This window comes from Canis lupus, chromosome X, assembly GCF_003254725.2.
Source record: "Canis lupus dingo isolate Sandy chromosome X, ASM325472v2, whole genome shotgun sequence".
Taxonomy (NCBI): Eukaryota; Metazoa; Chordata; class Mammalia; order Carnivora; family Canidae; genus Canis; species Canis lupus.
Genome location: NC_064281.1, coordinates 103,858,625 through 103,877,778, shown reverse-complemented (window position 1 = coordinate 103,877,778; position 19,154 = coordinate 103,858,625). Strand labels below are relative to the sequence as shown.

Here is a 19,154-nt window from a genome sequence, read left to right as displayed (position 1 = left end):
AAAGTGGCTCCTGTTACCTTTTGAGTTATCCTCTCCCTTAGACTTGGAACAGTTTCTTACTTTCTAACACACCAAGATACTACAGATACAAAGATACCTTCAAATCCAATCCGATGCTGCAGGGTTCATTCTATTTTTTCCCATTTTTCAAATTTGCAGCTCCCTTCTCCAGCCATGAGAAACCTGGCTGGCTTGATCCCCAATATCTCCACATTTTTGGTCCATCCTAGAAGATACAGAAAGCAATTCAGTATGTCCAGTCCCTGCCTCTGAGAAAAACAAGGCTCACAAACCAGAGTTCAATATTTTCTTAGAGTTCTTCTTGCCTTTAACCCGAGGTCATACTGTTCAAACACAGGGTTGGAAAGTCATCAGAGGGAAGGAGGAGGGGCAGTGGCCCTGCAGCCCGGCTTCGTGAAGCTCCTCTGCACAGAGCGGCCTGCAGGCCACCAGCTCTCACCCTCCCTGCTGCCAAGACGCCCCCAAAGAAGGTCAATGCAGTCAAAGGGGCAGAGAAGAGGGAGCACCCCAGGGATTTGCGGGGTTGTCTGTGAAACCTGCTCCTGCAAAGGTAGAAGCAGAGCCCCCAAAGCCAGCTAAATCCTCCAGCAAAACAAGGCAAACAAAAGAGAAGAGGGGAGCAAAGGGCAAATAGGCCAAAGTGGCTAACCACGAAAGGAAACACTGACCCATGCAAAGTAGAGAAATGAAAATACGTAGAATCCAGTCCCCAATGAAGCAAGAGAGAAGCAACAAAGTCTTATTTAGATGTGGCCTGTGTGGGCCTCAGGAGGATCCCTGTGTGGGCCTCAGGAGGATCTTCCTCAACCACTTAGCAAATGCCCTCTGTCTTGCAGCTCGAAGATTTTTTAAGAAGGGAATGTATGTTACCTCATTTGTTAAATGTAAATGCTTTCATTCCAGAGGTGAAATCATTTTCTGCTTGGGTTTTTGGTTTGGTTTCAGTTTTGCTTTGTTTTTATATCCTGTAAGACAAAGCATGTGAAACGGTAATTTGGACTCACAGTCGTGCATTTACTATGCCTTTAACGCTTCAAATGACTTCCATTCCTGGTCGGTTTTTAGTAGGAATTGGTTTTCTTTAAGAAAGAAAGAAATCTTGGCTTTGCCTGTCAGAATTCTGTGCACTTTGTGAGTTATTTGGTTGTGGTGGCCTCATTTTCCCAATAACTTTGTAGTATGCTATAAAAGATTGAAAATTCTTGTGTGCAGCACATATGATATTAAATTGTGATTTAGCGCAACTTACAATGAAGCTGCGTATCAAAATTTGAAGGTATCAGTACTTCATAACCTCTTAAGGAAAGTCCCCTCAAAATTTTAATCTGCAAAGTCATTGAAAAACTGTTTAGAAAAGACTTATAGCTACATGGATTTTTAGATTTGGGGGACATAACATCAAATTTTGAACTAATTGCTTATAATAGTGATTCTCAAACAACCCATAGCATCTCAAGTGGGAAAGAAAAGAGTTCTTTGAATCAGTTCTTTTTCCACTCTTCAGTGCTGTTGTGTTCTGCATTTAAAAATAAAGCAGAGCTCATTTGTTTTTTGTTTTTTTTTTTATTGTTGTTTCATTTTAGGGTTTTCCCCAGTCCTTGTTGGTTTTATTGATTTTTTTCCTTTGTGTAGGTGAAACATTAACATGATTCCAAGAGTTAGAAATGTTCAAAGAGGAATTCTCAGAGAAGAATCTCACCCACTTAATTGATGTCTATCTTTTACATCAGGTTCCCACTCATACCCTATAGGAAACAGATCTCATTGGTACCTAGTGTTTCCTGTGTGTTTTATTTTTGCACAAATGAGCAGATGTGTGCACATGTTCTTATTTCCCCTTTTTTCTTAAACAAAATGAAGCCTACTACATATGCTTTTTTTCACTTTTTTTTTCACCTGATGCTATATCCTGAAAATTACCCCACATCAGTCCATAGACATCTTTCTCATTAAAAATAAATTACAAAGTTGCATAGTACTCCACTATATGGATGTACTATAGTTTATTCGACCACTACCAAATTTTGCAATTACAACTAATGCTGTGATGAAGCACCTTGTGCCTAGCTATTTTTGTATTGGTGGAGTTGAACCTTCATGGTAGAGTGGCACCGCTAAGTCAAAAAGCAAATGCATATGCAGTTTTATTAAGTCCTGCGAAATTCCCTGCCCTAAGAGTGGTGCTGATTTGCATTCTGGCTGGCAACGTATGAGAGTGCCCGTTCACTCACACTTCAACAGCAGAGTCATCTTTTATTAAGTTTTTAATTTTAATATATATATGTAACACCTCTTCTTTATCCATTCATCTGTTGTTGGACACTTGGGTTGCTTCCATAATTTGGCTATTGTAAATTATGCTGCAATAAACATAGGGCTGCATGCATCCTTTTGAATTAGTGTTTCTGTATTTTGGGAGTAAATACTCAATAGTACAATTGCTGAACTGTAGGATAGTTCTATTTTTAACTTTTTGAGGAACCTCCATACTGTTTTCCACAGTGACTGCACCAGTTTGCATTCCCACCAACAGTGCATCAGGGTTCCTTTTTCTCCACATCCTTGTCAAAACTACAGGTTTAATGCAATCCCTATCAAATGATAATACCATTCTTCACAGAAATACAATAAACAATCCTAAAATTTGTATGGAACCACAAAAGACCCTGCATAGCCAAGGCAATCGTCAGAAAGAAACAAACCTGGAGGTATCCCAATTTCAGACTTCAGGTTATGTTACAAATATGTAGTAATCAAAACGGTATGCTTTTGACCCAAAAAGAGACACATAGGTCAATGGAACAAAATAGAAAACACAGAAATTAACCCACAATTATATAGTCAATTAATATTTGACAAAGGAGGAAAGAGTCTTTAACAAATGGTGTTGGGAAAACTGGGCAGCTACATGCAAAAGAATACAATTGGACCACTTTCATACACCTTACACAAAAATAAATTCATAATGTATTAGAGACCACAATGGAAGACCTGAAACCATAAATATCCTAGAAGAGAAAATAAGCAATAATTTCTCTGACATAGCAAAATATTTCTAGATATGTCTCCTGGGTAGCATTGACATTGTCACAATATTAATTCTTCTAATCCATGAGCATGGAATATTTTTCCATCTCTTTGTGTCTTCCTCAATTTCTTTCAGAAGTGTTCTGCAGTTTTTAGGGTATGGATCCTTTACCTCTTTGGTTAGGTTTATTCCTAGGTATCTTATGCTTTTGGGTGCAATTGTCAGTGGGATTGACTCCTTAATTTCTCTTTCTTCAGTTTCATTGTTAGTGTACAGAAATGCCACTGATTTCTGGGCATTTATTTTGTACCCTGCCACACTGCAGAATTGCTGTATGAATTCTAGCCATCTTGGTGTAGAATCTTTTAGGTTTTCCATATACAGTATCATATCATCTGCAAAGAGAGAGAATTTGACTTCCATGCTAATGGGTTGGAAGAATCAATATTGTGAAAATGTCAATGCTACCCAGGGCAATTTACACATTTAATGCAATCCCTATCAAAATACCATGGACTTTCTTCAGAGAGTTGGAACAAATCATCTTAAGATTTGTGTGGAATCCGAAAAGACCCCGAATAGCCAGGGGAATATTAAAAAAGAAAACCAGAGCCAGGGGCATCACAATGCCAGATTTCAGGTTGTACTACAAAGCTGTGGTCATCAAGACAGTGTGGTACTGGCACAAAAACAGACACATAGATCCATGGAACAGAATAGAGAACCCAGACATGGGCCCTCAACTCTATGGTCAACTAACATTCAACAAAGCAGGAAAGACTATCCCCTGGAAAAAAGACAGTCTCTTCAATAAATGGTGCTGGGAAAATTGGACAGCCACATGCAGAGGAATGAAACTAGACCATTCTCTGACACCATACACAAAGATAAACTCAAAATGGATGAAAGATCTAAATGTGAGACAAGAATCCATCAAAATCCTAGAAGAGAACACAGGCAACAGCCTTTCTGAACTTGGCCACAGCAACTTCTTACAAGATACATCTATGAAGGTAAGGGAAACAAAAGCAAAAATGAACTATTGGGGCTTCATCAAGATAAAAAGCTTCTGGGCAGCCCCCCGTGGTGCAGCGGTTTAGCGCCACCTGTGGCCCAGGGTGTGATCCTGGAGACCCAGGATGGAGTCCCATGTCGAGCTCCCTGCATAGAGCCTGCTTCTCCCTCTGCCTGTGTCTCTGCCTCTCTCTCTCTCTCTGTGTGTCTCTCATGAAGAAAAAAAAGATAAAAAGCTTCTGCACAGCCAAAGAAGCAGTCCACAAAACTAAAAGACAACCTACAGAATGGGAGAAAATATTTGCAAATGACCTATCAGATAAAGGGCTACTATCTAAGATCTATAAAGAACTCATTAAACTCAACAGCAAAGAAACAAACAATCCAATCCTGAAATGGGCAAAAGACATGAACAGAAATTTCACAGAGGAAGACATAGACATGGCCAACAAGCACATGAGAAAATGCTCCGCATCACTGGCCATCAGGGAAATACAAATGAAAACCACAATGAGATACCCCCTCACACCAGTGAGAATGGTGAAAATTAACAAGACAGGAAACAACAAATGTTGGAGAGGATGTGGAAAAAGGGGAACCCCTTACACTGTCGGTGGGAATGTGAACTGGTGCAGCCACTCTGGAAATCTGTGTGGAGGTTCCTCAAAGAGTTAATAATAGAGCTACCCTATAACCCAGCAATTGCACTGCTGGGGATTTACCCCAAAGATACAGATGCAGTGAAACGGCAGGACATCTGCACCCCAATGTTTATAGCAGCAATGGCCACAATAGCCAAACTGTGGAAGGAGCCTCGGTGTCCATCGAAAGATGAATGGATAAAGAAGATGTGGTTTATGTATACAATGGAATATTCCTCAGCCATTAAAAACAACAAATACCCACCATTTGCTTCAATGTGGATAGAACTGGAGGGTATTATGCTGAGTGAAATAAGTCAATCAGAGAAGGACAAACATTATATAGTCTCATTCATTTGGGGAATAAAAAATAGTGAAAGGGACTATAGGGAAAAGGAGAGAAAACAAGTGGGAAATATCAGAGAGGGAGACAGAACATAAGAGACTCCTAATTCTGGGAAATGAACAAGGGGTAGTGGAAGGGGAGGTGGTTGCGGGGATGGGGTGACTGGGTGACAGGCACTGAGGGGGGCACTTGATGGCATGAGCACTGGGTATTATGCTATATGTTGGCAATTCGAGCTCCAATAAAAATATACCAAAAAAAGAATTTTTAATATTTTAGGGTCTTTTTTCTATGATATGTATTGTGAACATTTTCTACTGGTTTCCCTCAATTGGTTTTTGATCTTATTTGTGGTGGGGGTGGGTTACATACATAAATTGGTTTTTTTCAATGTAGTCAAATTTATCGATCTTTTCTTTTATTGCCTCTGCATCTTAAGCCAGTCAGGAAGCCTTTCCCTACACCCAGCTTAAAGAGGAATTCACCCACATTTGCATCCCTGATCCATATAGAGTTTATCCTTACACACATTTAAAAACAAAAAACAAACACAAACACAAACACACACACACGCCAAAAAACAAAAACCTATCCCTTTTACCTTCTTCCAACTGGTTAACCAGTTTTCTCAGAACTATTTATTAAAATTTCTATCTTTCTTGATAAGAACTCTCTTTAACTTCATTTCCTTGATGAGAACACTGAGATAAGAAATGTCAAGCAGCTTATCCAGTGCTACACAGTTAGTAAATGGAGTCAGAGATGGCCCTTCCTTTGGTAATGACTAAGACCTGTAAGGGCAGAGGGCTACTTCTGCGGGAATACTGGGGGAGGGGAGACCAGCCCAGCAAGGATAATAGCAGGTGCTTAGAACCTGAAGCAAGGGCTAAATTGGCATAGAGAGAAGGGGATGGTGTCTGGGAAGCAGTGAGGAAGGGGCAACTGTCTGAGATGATGATAAGGCAGGCAAGTTATACATGATGTAAAGTCTTGGCGAGGATTTTTGGTTGTACTGTGTCATGGGAAATTTCTGGAAAATTTTAAGGACTTACGAAGTAAGCTCTAGTTTATGTTTTTAAATAATCAATGTTGGCAGCTGTCTGAAGAATGGATTGAGAATGGGGAGCCCCGATATGAGCCCGTTGCAGAAGTCCAGGAGAGAACTGGTAGTAGTTTGCACCAGCATGATGACAGTAGATGTGGAAAGAGATGGACAGATTCACTGATCATTTAATGTAGTGAAATCTAGAGCAACATAGCCTGCTTTTCTTTGGAAAAAATAGTGCATCACACCCCAGTATTTCTTCTAGCTACAGTGGAATTGAGTGGAGCTCTAGAGTGAGAGACAAACTGAAGGGATCCCTGGGTGGCGCAGTGGTTTGGCGCCTGCCTTTGGCCCAGGGCGCAATCCTGAAGACCCGGGATCGAATCCCACTTCGGGCTCCCGGTGCATGGAGCCTGCTTCTCCCTCTGCCTGTGTCTCTACCTCTCTCTCTCTCTCTCTCTCTCTCTCTGTGACTATCATAATTAAAAAAAAATTAAAAAAAAAGAGAGACAAACTGAAGACATGAAATGTGAAAGGACTTTATTATTATCTTCAAGTATGAAATGGAAAACTCATGTAATCGTGTTCATCTTTGACACTTCATAGTTTCTGAAAACAAACACTGCTTGGTTTTCACTTAAGCAACATGAACATTGGTTTACAGAATACAAGCCATGTGAGGCTGTGTAAGCTCTATGATCCAACCAACAGCAAGTGTCTGTGGTAGTGACACCAAAAGACAACTTTGAAGAGAGGATACAGCTTTGAGTATGTTTTCATGATATTCATTTCAGAAGTTAAAGGCTTGCCTCTCAGACCCTCCATACTTCTCCATTTGCAATTCTAGATGAAAAATTCATGAATCTCTCTTAAGCCTAGTTTCCCTGTACTCTAAGCCCATATACCTATTTTCTTGATGTCTTCATTTATATAGCAAGCAGGAAATTCATGACTACTGTGAGCAAACTCAAGGGATGCCTCCCTTCACATTTTGCTTCCCTCAATCTTTTTCTTACCTAATCATACTTCCACCTACCCACCAACAGCTAAAGCCAGAAATGGGGTACTATCTTTGATTATTTTTTCTTTCTGTACCCATCTCCATTCTATCCTTTGGCATGCCCGTCTAGTCTCTACTTCTAAAGTAGAGGTTGAATCCTTTCACTTTTCTCTGCCACCACTGCTACAATCCTAGCTAATTCCATACTCATCTTTTGCCTAGACTCATCTTTTGCCTAGACTTCTATGAAAGTCTCTCAAGTAGTTTACCTATATCCAGTCATATCCCTCCAGTAACAGTTCTCCACACTGACATCAGACGTAAGACATCAGTCTTAAAATACACATAAGATTTGACCACTTACCTACTTAGAACTCTTCAATAGTTTCCCATTACCCTTAGAACAGGTTTATTCTCCCCCCTGCACTGTTGACATTCCAAGCCCAAAATTTCTTTGCCGTGGGGAACAATCTTGTGTGAGTAAGGGATTTAGCAGCATCCCTGACCTGTACGCCCTATATGCTAGCAGCAACCCACCCCCAGTTGTGACAGCCAAAAATTATTCCAGACATTGCAAATATCCTTTGGGGCAGAGAGGACGTGCAAAATTGCTCCCAGTTCATAACCACTACCTCAGAGTAAATCCCAATTCCTTACAATGGCCTGTAAGACCTTACATGAGCTGAACTTGGCTCATCTCTCTGATCTCAGTGTTGATCATACTTCTTATGCTCACGATATTCCAGCTATAATAACCACTTGTTGTTTGCTCCTGGGATGTGTTCTAGCCACAAGGCTCTTTCTTAGGCAAAGGCTAATCCTTCCATTTGAAAAGCTTTCCCTAAATATGTCCCTGTCTTGCACCACATTTGCTCATGTTTCAGATTTTAATGCAGTGAAGTGTTTCTTGATCCCCTAGACCAGTCAAGTTCTTCTTATGTATAATCTCAGGTCACTGGCACACTTTCTCCTCAGAACATTTCTCAGTTGGTGTCCTATGAGGGCAGGGACCATGGCAGTCTCAGCTTACAGGTGCATGTTCAATGCGGACTCTAGGGTCAACGGCCTGGGTTCCCCCCCTAGTTTTGCTGAGATATAATTGACATACAGCTCTGTATAAGCAGAGGGTGTACAGGATAATTATTTGACTTACATACATTATTAAATGTTTATCCCAGTAAGTTTTGTTAACATCCATCATCTTACATAAATACAAAAAAGGAAACAGAAATTTAAATATATACATAGTGATGAGTGATGAGAACCCTCAGGATTTGCTCTTTTAACAACTTTCATGTCTATCATATAGCAGTGGTAACCATAGTCATCATGTTGTACATCACATCCCTCCTAGTACTTATTTGTCTTATAGCTGGAAGCTTGTGTCTTTTGACCATCTTGCTCCAATTCTCCTTGCTGCCACCTCTTGCCTCTGGTAACCACGAATCTTTTATATTGGTCTTCCTTCATCTGATTTATTTCACCTAGTATAATGCCCTCAAAGTCCATCTGTGTTGTTGCAAGTGGACTGCCTGGGTTCTTGACCCAACTCTGCCACTTGTAAGTGATGTGACCTTGGATATGTCACTTGATTTATTTAAGATTTACTTTCCTACTCTGTAAAAGTGAGGCCTTCCTGAATAATTACTTCACTGGATTAATGTGAAGATTAAATAAAAACCCTTAGCAGCATGCCTACCATGACAATAATTCAATAAATGCTCATTATTCTGATCATTATTACCAATCACTATCATTATCTCTGCATCCAGAACACATGACCATAGGTAGAAACTCAGCTATAGCTTTCCAAATAATTATTTTCCCCTTGGTTCGACTAGTTCGTCTCCCTTCAAAATGTATAAAATGATTATTCCATTTTCTGATTAGATTTTTTAACCTTTAAAAAGCAATTTGAATATTTGACTGCTGAGAACAAAATATTAATAGTCAATTCAGCTTGGCCCCTGCTTGGTTAAAAAGCTGATTTCTTAAATCTGACTTCTAGAACTTAATGTCTTTCCTTAGTTCCTATCTAACAGTTCTTTTCCTCTAACAGAAGGCAGCAATTAGGTAATACTTTAATCATTTCCTAGTAGGGAACACTCCCAAATTCATTTTTCAAGGCCAGCATTACCCTAATGCCAAAGCCAGATAAAGACATTACAGGGAAAGAAAACCACAGACGAAACTAAAAACTTTCTGCATAACAAAGGAAACAATCAACAAAATGAAGGACCATCTCTGGAATGGAAAAAAAAAACATTTGCAAACCATGGATCAGAGGGGTTAAGATCCAGCACATATAAAGAAATCATACAACTCAATAACGACAACAACAACAACCAAATAAGCAATTAAGAAAATGAGCAGAGGACCTAAATAGAAGTTTTTGCCAAAGAAGATATACAAATGACCAGCAGGTACATGAAAAAAAATGCTCAACATCAGTAACTATTGGGGAAATAAAAATCAAAACCACAATGAGATATCACCTCACCCCTGCCAGAATGGTTATCATCAAAAAGACAAGAGATGACAAGTGTTGGTGAGAATGTGAAGAAAGGATCACTTGTGCACTGTTGGTGGGCATGTAAAGCAGTGCAGCTGCTATGGAAAACAGTATGGAAGTGCCTCAAATAATTAAAAATAGAACTAACCTATGATCCAGCAATTTCACTTCTGGATATATATCCAAAGGAAATGAAAACAGGATACTGAAAACATAGCTGTACTACCATATTTATTGCAGCATTTTTCACAATAGCCAAAATATGGAAATAACCTGAGTGTCCACCAGTGGAAGAATAAAAGAAATGTTTTGTATACACACACACACACACACACAGGAATATTATTGAGCCATGAGAAAGAAGGCAATCCTGGCATGTGCAACAGCATGGATGGATCTGGAGGGCCCTTTACTAATTGAAACAACTCACACAAAGAAATACAAATACTGTACTATCTCACTTATATGCAGCATCTCCAAAAGCCAAACTCATAGAAATGGAGAGTAGAATGGTAGTTACCAAGGGCTGGAGGATGACGGGAAATAAGCAGAAGTTGCTCAAACAGTAATTCCAATTTGCAGTTAGAAAATGACTAAGTTCTAGGGAATCTAACATACACCATTGTGCTTATAGCTAATACTATTGTATTATATATTTGAACATTGCTAAGAGAGTAGATCTTAAATGTTCTCACCACAAAGGAGAAACGGTAATTATGTGATGTGATGGAGGTAGTAGCCAACTCTGGCAGTAATCATATTGCAATTTATAAGTGCATCAGATCAGTATGTTGTAAACCTTAAATTCACACAATGTTACATGTCAACTATATTTCAATAAAGCTATAAAAAAAGAACTGCCTTGATACTGTGTAACCAAAATCTAAAAATCAAAAATTTGAGGTTGAAGCCAATGTAAGATTATTATTTCTAATTTTGTGTCAAGCAGAAAAACTTTATTGTTTCCATTTGTTGATTTTATAGTAAGTAAATATTATAACCTATCAAAAACCCTTATGCTAAAAAAGCTTCCTATTGTTCTGTATTAATAGTCATTAATTATTATTTTACACTCAAAAATAAGAGGTTACATAGTAGAGAAAGAAAGCACCCCACCTTCCCCCCAAATAGCTCTACATCCTAATCCCTAGAACCAGTGAATATGTTGCCTCACATGGCAACAAACTTTGAAGATGTAATTAAGTCAAGGATCTTGAGATTGGGAAATTATTCTGAATTATCTGGGTTAGGCACAACTATAGGCATCCTTATAAGAAGAAAGGCTACATGACTATGGAAGCAGGGAGACAGAGAGAGAGAGAGAGAGAGGCTACTCTGTTGGCTTTGAAGATGAAGGAAGGGTCCAAGATGCTAGGAATTAAGGTGAACTCCAGAAGCCAGAAAAAGCAGGAAAGGGATTCTCTCCATACCTTCCAGAAGGAACCAGTCCTCTAGACATAGTGATTTTAGCACAGCAAGAGGACTTCAGACTTCTGACACCCAGAATTATGAAAGAATATTGTTTTTGCCACTAAATCTATGGTAATTTATTGGAAGCAATGAATTGACTTCAACAAAACTCTGGATTAGCTGTACATTGTAACAAAGGATTAGATTCTGCCTTTCTAGGTTAAAATATCAATGTACTTGAAATTTGGGGGTTATACATTCTGATTAATAGAATTTTCAGCTTTGTTTTTTTTTCTTAGTTAATTATGAGAGGTTCTTTTTTTTTAAGATTTTATTTATTTGTTTATGAGAGACACCGAGAGAGAGAGAGGCAGAGACACAGGCAGAGGGAGAAGCAGGCTCCATGCAGGGAGCCTGACGTGGGACTCAATCTCTGGTCTCCAGGATCATGCCCTGGGCTGAAGGTGGCACTAAACCGGGGCTGCCTATGAGAGGTTCTAAATACAGAAAGTAAAGAAAATAATATAACCACCTATGTATCTCCTGTCTAGACTTAACAAGTGCTAACATTTTGCCATATTTGCTCCAGATTCTCTTGTTTTTTAAGAAATAAAATATTACTGAAAAATTACAGTTATACTCCCCAACTTTTCCCCCTCCCTTCTTCTCTTGAGTTTGGGATATGTAATTATAATGTATATTATAATGCTGTTACTATACATGTATAGATCCATAAGCACTTCATTTCTATGCTGAAGCCAACGTGTCCAGCTGTGTGCTGCACATTTATACTTAGATGCTCAACTGCTGCTCAAAACACATGTGCTGAAAATACAATATAGCCTCTCTCTGTCAAAATGTGTCCATCTTATAAGCTTTCCATTTCTGGTTATGGCTCCACCACACTGTGGGTTATAGAGACACAAAATCATTCTTTGCTTTGTCCTTCCTGACCACTCAGCCACCAAGCCATGTTGATAGCAATTCTTCCATCAAATTAATGGACATCTTTATTTTAATTACTACCAGTACTCTTTTAATTCACATCTTTGTTGTAATATGCCAGAATTCATCAAATGGTCTCCTTATTACTTTCTTTCCTATAATTTCTCCCATATCCTTGTCGTTACTACACAAAGTTACCAGACTTTCTTTCAAGCTTCTTTGACCATGTCACTTCCCTGCTCACAAAGCTTCAAGGACTTTTTATCGGTCAAAGTACCAACCCTCTGCAATGCAGTTATACCTTTGCAGTTTCTGGCCCCAACCTACTACACTATGTTCATACATCTATTAGAGCCCTAATTACACTGTTGGATAATTATCCATTCATGGGCTTGTCACCTACATTGAACTATGAATTCCCAGAGGCCAAAAATGGCTATATTCACTCTTGTGGCTCTAGGCCTAGCTTGTATTGGATGTTCAACACACAGAAGTTAACTCCAATGAAATTGCTGTGATTTGAGATCACAGAAGTCACCCGAGAATGGGGTGGATGGAGAGTGGTTTGTTGTGGTGCTGGCCCATTGTATGCAAGAGCCCCCCGCCCCCCTCCCCGCCACCACCTTTCTCCTTCTCTTGCTTTATCAAATTGGAAACCTTTTTAAAATTAACATATTTTAATTAATTCATTAACTAATGAACTAATTAATGTAGGCTCCACACCCAGCTCCAACACAGGGCTTGGACTCACAACCCGGAGGTCAGGACCTGAGTTGAGATCGAGAGTCGGATGCTTGACCGACTGAGCCACCCAGGCACCCTGAGAAAACAAAGTTTTGATATATTAGTTGGTAGTATTTTTCTCTCATGATGTCTTTGTCTGGTTTTGATATCAGGGTGATACTGGTTTCATGGAATAACTTGAGAAGAGTACACTCTTCTACAATATTCTGAAAGTGTTTGTGAAGTATTGCTGTTAGTTTTTATACCAACATTTGGGATATTGCACCAATGAAGGTATTTGGGATTGGACTTTTCTTTGTGGTATTTTTTGTTATTGCTAAGTCTATTTACCTGCTATAGATCAATTTAGATTCTCTATTTCGTCTTGAGTCAGTGTCTCTAGTTGGTGTTCTTAAGGAATTTGTGTATTTCATCTATGTTATTTATTTAATGTATTGGTCTACAATTGTCCATAGTATCCTTGTATAATCCTTTTTATTTCTGTAAGGTTGGTAGTTAATATCCTTATTTTAATCCTGAGCTTAGTAACTTTAGTCTTCTCCCTTTTTTTCTTGGTCAATCTAGCTAACAGCTTGTCAGTTTTCTCTGTCATTGCACAAACCAATTTTTGGTTTTCTTAATTTTCTCTATTCTTTTTCTAGTCACCATTTTATTAATGTTTGCTCTAATTTTTGAAATGTTATTGCACGGAGCCCAAGCAGGGCTTGAACCTATGACCCTGAGGTCATGATCTGAGCCAGAATCAAGAGTTAGACACTCAACTGACTGAGCCACCCAACGCCCCTCCTATTTTTTTAATAAAGATGTTTATAATTTTAAATTTCCTTCTAGGCTCAGCTTTTGCTGCATTCCATAAGTTGTTGCTTGTTGCGTTGTCATTTACATTCATCTCAAAAATATTTTGGTTTGTAATTTCTTCTTTGACCCATTATTTATACTGTGAATTATTTATTTTTCATATATTTGTGGTTTTCCCAAATGCTGTTCTATTATTGTTTTCTATTTTAATTCATTTTTGTTGGAGAATGTACTTTGTGTGATTTCAACCTTTTTTAATTTACTGAGACTTGTTTTATGGTGTAGCATATCATATATCCTGGAGAATGTTCCCTGTGTTCTTGAGAAGAATATATATTCTGTTGTAATTGGGTGGTATGTTCTATAGATATCTGTAGGTCCAGATGGTTTACAGTGCTGTTCCTCCCCTACTTGCTTGTTGAACATTATTGTTCTATTGATCTATCCTAGTTGTTATGTCCATGATTGCAAGAGGGGCACTGAAGTCTCCAACTATTGTTGAACTATTCTTTCAGTTCTGTCAGTTTGGCTTTATGTATCTTAGGCCTCTGTTTTTATCAGCCTATATGGTTATAATGATTATATCTTATTGAGAGATGAGCCCATATATCGTTATGAAATGTCCCTCCTTTTCTCCAGTAATAATTTTTGTGTTAAAGTTCATTTTGTCTGATATTAGGATAGCCATTCTAACTCACTTTTGGTTACCATTTGCATGGCATATCTTTTTACAGAACTCTGGAAATTAACACAAGGCTTTCAGCAATCCAGAGCTCTAAGATATTTAATTCTCAAAGTTCTTGCTAGTTTTTTCATTGCTTTTAGGAAAAACATTTCACAGATTCCCACTCTGTCGTTTTTGCTGATGTCACTTCTTGATTAATTCTGTAAGGGCATTTAAATATTTCCATATCAAGTTTTAAGAGAATTTTGTTATTAATTTCTGACATTATTGCATTATGATCTGAGTACCTACTCCATATGAATAACTTTATTCTGTTAATTGATGGAAGTTTTTTTTTTCATTTAATTTGGCATTTTTGAAATAGAAGAAACCATAGTTGACTGAAGTTTATTTATTTATTTATTTTTTAGAAAGTGGTCCAATTGCATTCTTTTGCAGTTAGCTGTCCAATTTTCCAATTTTTATTTTTTTAGCAACAAAGTATTTCTTTTTAATTTATTTATTCATGAGAGACACAGAGAAAGAGGCAGAGACACAGGCAGAGCGAGAAGCAGGGTTCAGGAGTCCGACGTAGGACTTGATCCTGGAACTCCAGGATCATGCCCTGAGCCGAAGGCAGATGCTCAACCACTGAGCCATTCAGGCATCACTTGACTGAAGTTTAAATGGAAGCCCCTTTTCATTTCTGGTTGAAAATATTTCTTATGTACATAAACTAACAACTTTTATGGGCCACTCAAGACATAAACACTAAGGCATGCAATTGAAAATCCCTATGCTGGCTGAGGATTTTGCAATGTTCTAGGGTTATCATTCAGATATGTGCTTTGGTGTCAAAAAGATCTGGATCCAAACAGTCCTAGCCCTACTAACTATGTGACCTTGGACAAGTGGCTTAACTTCATGTCTTTGGACAAGTTACTTAACATCACTAATCCTCAGTTTTCTCATCTGTAAAACTAAAACATAGGATATCTTTTATAGGGTTGTTGTCAGGATTTTAATAATATCAGATGCTTAGAATGGCTAGAACAGAAAATATGTGAAGGAATAAGTGTAAAATGTGAGCTGGGGCCAGATGACAGAGGCGAGCACATAGAAAGTGTTGCATAAACTTTTATTGCTTTCCCTGCTTCCATATGTAGCTGTCAGAGGAAAATTGTAGGAAACTGAGCTCAATGTAAAACTAAGACACCCTCCTTTCCAGGAGATTTGGTAGTATGTGTTAACTAAATAGGCTGATTTTCATTTGCTTTTTTGTTATCTGCTTCTTTCTGAGTAAAAGTTAATGACAGCCACATTCTGGTAATGTGAGAGTTCCAGTTGAGTTCCAGTTAACTGAGTTTTTACCTGCCATCAATAACTGAGTGTTAAGTTAAACTAGAGAAATATCCTCATGATCTTTTGAGCATATAATTTTGAAAGGAAAAAGAGAAGTATTAAAACTAATCATTCACTCAAAGGTCAGTGATAAATTCTGCATTTACCTTTATTTTAAGGGTCTTGAGTGGCATCAAGCATTATATTTCTGAAAAAGAAACTCATCTAGGAAAATTTTGTTCAAGTGAACTAAAATTAAGTTCTCAATTCATTCATTTAGCTTCCTTTGATTAAATGTGTTTTGTGTTGAAATTCCAGTATAAGAATAATAAGAATAAATCTTAAGTCAATTTGGGAGTAATTAGGCACCATTAGCAGTTACTGAGAATACCTCTTTCATTGTATTTAAATGTAGTCCTGTCTTCAGAGGGTTTAACCTTTTTAAAATAGCATCATTTGGCATTAAGAAAGAAAAAGTGAATCATTAGTAAAATTCAAGCCACCTTATTCTACTGTTAAATCTGCATTCACCTTTCTGTTCTTTTAATCCATCTAAGCTCAACTATTCATCTCTTTCATTTCCATCCTCTTTAGCTCTTTCTCATGTTTGCCTTATAGATAAAAGACAAGAGTACAATAGCATTAATTTTATGTAGTGTGTAGATATGCAAATACTTATGCTTACTTTTCTTTGCACACAAATGTCTTACTCTTGAATGTCCACCTTGGGGCCTATAAAACGTATCCATCTCTCTCATTTATTTATCATAACAGCCCTTTGGACTTAGTTGTTTTATCTCCATTTTTATCTTTAGAAATGAGAAAGCCTAGATTTTATATCCACTTGAAACTAAGTGTTTTTATCCTTCCGCACCATTTAAATAATATTCCATATTTTAAACATAGAAATAAGTGGTATCCCTTTTGGGCCACATACTTATTCCAGTGGGATCCAGGGGCTTCCAACATTTTGACTGTCCTCTTTGGGAACTGCCTTCAAAACCCGTTCTTCTGAGTCTCAGTGTGCAAAAGTTTGGCCTTTTGAGAGTGGATTTCAATTTTGGAAAAGGCATATAATCTCCAAGAGCCAAGTCTGATGAACAAGGGGGGGGTGGTGGATCAAACCGATTAACACTGTTTTCATTCAATGCCTAGGTGTGGATCTGAAGGAATGAGTGTGCTCTTCTTTATGACTCAGATACTGGCTAGAGAGGCATTTGCCCAGGAGGAATTCCAAAATGTGAAGTATTGGCAGCAGAGAGACTATCTTTGAAAGATAAAAGTCACTGGGATATTGTAAATGCTGAGAGTTTTGTGGAATCAAAATAGTCTCGTTGCTTTTTAGGCAGGCAGAGGTTATTACAGGGTAGAGGACCAGCCTGTTCCCTGAAGATTTAAGAATCATTTTATTTGGGATCCCTGGGTGGCGCAGCGGTTTAATGCCTGCCTTTGGCCCAGGGCGCGATCCTGGACACCCGGAATCGAGTCCCGCGTCGGGGTCCCGGTGCATGGAGCCTGCTTCTCCCTCTGCCTGTGTCTCTGCCTCTCTCTCTCTCTCTGGGTGACTATCATTAAAAAAAAAAAAAGAATCATTTTATTTTCATTGACTATATCTTGTTACAACCAAGCTTTCAGCCACTCAGCAAGAGTCCCTTATTTTGAAAACTCTAGGTCCCACCCACTTAAATAACACCTTCTGGGTCCCCTGAGGGGGCCTTTAGGATCAAAATGAAGAATGAATTGAATGTCCTGCTGATGTAGGAAGGATCTTAATGAAGACAAGTAATTAGATTGAGGAATCTTAAAAGTTAGGTGAGTTACCCTAACTCTCCCTCCCATGTAAAGAACCTGTCTGTGTGCAGCTTGTACTGTGCAGTAGAGCTCATGACTGAGTACAGGACAAGGAATCAAATGTATTTGGCAACATTCAACATCCTTTTCATTCTGAGCGGCCATGGTGTTAAAAGGGGCTTTACCCAAGGATTTAGCAACAGAACCATGCTGAAAAATACATAATGGGATTCAGGAGAAATCCTACTCAAGAGGATTAAGGAGTAGTCATGGTTCCGTGGTGTCTTTCTTCTTTGCTACTGAAATGCAGCCAACTCTTGGTGGCAAGGCACACAGCCTCCTTGCAGAAGGCACAGGCCACAGCAGGATTGGGACAAAGAGGAGGAGGAGAACTGTCAATGCCTTTCCAGAAGGCTAGCAGATTTCCATACTCTTGTGAAGAGACCCTGATGCCTCTTTCTATAATGCTTTGTTTGGCGAGAGCAAACATCTGGAAATTGACTTTGGTTAGAGTTCATGCAATCTACAAACCCAAGGCTGTCCTCTTTGGGTTTTTCTATGTCATTATGCAATAACACCATCAGGAGTTCGGTTTCTTGGACACTTATGCAGTAAAGGAACACACAGAACACAAAGGAAGTCTGCTTCTCCCTTTGCCTCTGTCTCTGCCTCTCTCTCTGTGTCTCTCATGAATAAATGAATAAAATCTTAAAAAAAAAAAAAAGAATGACTCCTTCTGATCAGATTTTGCTGCTGTGGCATATGTTTCCTGAAAAGATGAAGAGCCCTGCAGAGGGATGGTACTGGCCAGAGAGGGCCACTCTTAATGTGTGCTTTAACTTTTGACTTTTACAGCCAAATCTGAACTACACTTCCCCGTTTGGGCTTTGATCTAAGCCTTAGTTGTTCATTACACATCATTATAAACCATTGCTTTCAATTTCACTGCCTTTCTTCATCCCATTCTCCTTGGCCTGCCTTTCTAGGTTCATTAAAGGAATTATTTAAAAAAATATTTTATTTAAATTCAATTTACCAACATATAGTATATCACCCAGTGCTCATTCTATCAAGTGCTCTCCTTAGTGTGCATTACCCAGTTACCCCATGCCCTCCACCTCCCCTTCTGCAACACTTTGTTTGTTTCCCAGAGTTAGGAGTTTCTCATGGTTTGTCTTCCTTTCTAATTTTTCCCCACTCAGTTTCCCTCCTTTCCCTTTTAGTATCCTTTACTATTTCTTCTATTCTACCTATGAGTGATACCATATGATAATTGTCTTTCTCTGATTGACTTATTTCACTCAGCATAATACCCTCCAGTTCCATCCATGTCAAAGCAAAAAAACATGGAATGCTTCATGAAATTGCATGTCATCCTTGCACAGGGGCCATGCTAATCTTCTCTGTATTGTTCCAATTTTAGAATACGTGCTGCTGAAGCAAGCACCATTAAAGGAATTATTTGATAGAAACAGCATTAACAGAAACCAACAGTCCTTCTATATTTCCATATTTCCTCTTTTACACCCATTCTTCTCTCTGTCTCTGTCTCTCACTTGCACTCTCTCTCTCTTTTTAGTAAAATCACCTGCATTACTAAGTCTTTGTAATTAATTATTTGTACCTCTCAACTTTCACATAGTCCCTGACGTACCTAAGAAAAGCAACTTTGATAATGTACTACTCAAGTATACATTGTTTTCAAAGTTGCTTTTTCTTCTGCCCTTATGTAAAATGTAAAGGTCTTCACAATATTATAGTCCCACTCCCATTTAATTGTCACCAGGGCAACCAGAACCTTCAAACCACTGGCAGAAGTTGTAGTTGCAGGTGGAATGTGGGAAGGCCTACACT

General features: G+C 38.6%; 1 non-coding gene across 1 annotated transcript; it reads right to left on the bottom strand.

Annotated features, from left to right (window-relative positions):
• Positions 1 to 18,640: 18,640 nt before the first annotated feature.
• On the bottom strand, positions 18,641 to 18,747 carry LOC112649568 (U6 spliceosomal RNA). The gene has a single exon (XR_003129629.1). It is a non-coding gene; the product is annotated as a U6 spliceosomal RNA (small nuclear RNA).
• Between the last annotated feature and the right edge of the window lie 407 nt (positions 18,748 to 19,154).